Here is a 1,746-nt window from a genome sequence, read left to right on the forward strand (position 1 = left end):
TGACCACGTCATCAGTAATCCCCTCTCTGTCACCTCTGCCTATCAGCGGACTGAACTGTTAGGGTCCGAGGAATCATGTCCTTGTTCTCGAGACTGAAGGACAAACTGTTAACCGTTTCTTCATTTGCTCAAGTGCCTTCATTGCCTGTGTTTTATTAAAAATCATTATTAATTGACAATGACTTCTGGAGTGCTGCATATGGGTTCAAATGGTACCTGTTACAAAGAGCACACAATGGCAAACTATCTGACCTCTGTGACAGATCAGAAACTGAGAAAGACATTGACTGTGTAGAGACCTGCTACAGTGGAACACACATGAAGACATCAGTACATAGTTCTTTACAAAAATTAAATGCAAACTCCAAGATTTTGATTCACTCTCTGACCAAACTAGAGTGCAACATCTGCTTGGAGAAAACAGTTTCCGCGCCATGCAGCAGTCAGTGCATGTCACAGCCTAAGAGATCAGCAACACATCATAAAGTTACTTATACATACAGTACACCTATGACACACACGCACATAGCCCAGACCTGCTTTATCTCTGCTCATGTCTTACCTATCTGTTGGTTACAAGGAAGAGAGGAACAGTAACAGCTCTGTCACCACAAGATAATCCCCAAATACGTTACATTTGCACTTTCTCACACATCATATCAACGTTTCTAAAGAGACTTGTGTATGAGCAGGAGGAAAAAGGGACAGTAGATGTCCTGTCACCTTGGGGAAAGGCCTGCCAAGCCACAGACGACTGCAGACCTCTGTTCAAGACCAACACAACAAAACCAGTCACATTTTAACGAGTTACTGCAGTGTTTCCATCTGTTTCCACTTTTACGCTCGCTTTGTAGCGACCTGTTGGTGTGTTTCCATCGGCTTTTTAGATTGCAAACATGGATGTTTTGTAGTGACCCATCTGTTTTTTTCCACAAGCTTTTTTGGTTTAATTTATGGGTGTTTTGTAGCAACCTGTAAGTGTTTTTTCATTAGCTTGTAAAGCTTCAAACGTGGGTGTTTTGTAGTGACCCACTGGCAGAGATAGTGCCACAAAGAGCTGTTGTTTTTATTGAGACATCATTGTTTTTCCTCCCAAACAGGGTATTTTAACCAGAACATGACCTTTTCCTAACCACAGCAAGTGTTTTTGTGACTAAACCTAAACATATATTGTAATGTATGTGTGGTTTGCAAAGAATACATAATTGTTGCAGGGTCCCCTTTGGTTTGTCCCTCTGGTTGGAGGAAGGGAAATCTGATATGGGAGAAGCCTGTAAATAAAACAAGGATTAAGAAGAAATCTATTTTCACAGATGGACGGGTGAATGTCTATCAAGAGTTTAATTTAATCTATGAGCATCACTGTAACTTCTGTAGTTACAGTATGAACTGCACAACTAAGGATAAAACATATTATATTACATACTCTATATTGTTTGTATGTTGCTGTATGCCAAATGTTTTGGTCCCCTTCCTTCCACATCACTTTGCTGAAACATTATTAACTCATTCTCCCATCCAATCCTTATGTATGTATTTCATCAACTCCTTCACCTCAGTCCACAAGTCCTGGTGGGCCTCAAGAAGTCCATACATTTGAACTAGCGTAAGCGCAAGTTCTTATTTTACATATATGATACAGGTCTGAAACTGTTGTTGTTGTTGTTGTTGTTGTTGTTTTAACACTGGTATATTCTTGTACTCATGGCAAAAGTGTAAACACAAGTTGTCTGTTCAAACATCCTG

The sequence above is a fragment of the Epinephelus fuscoguttatus genome, linkage group LG8 (assembly GCF_011397635.1).
Source record: "Epinephelus fuscoguttatus linkage group LG8, E.fuscoguttatus.final_Chr_v1".
Lineage (NCBI taxonomy): Eukaryota > Metazoa > Chordata > Actinopteri > Perciformes > Serranidae > Epinephelus > Epinephelus fuscoguttatus.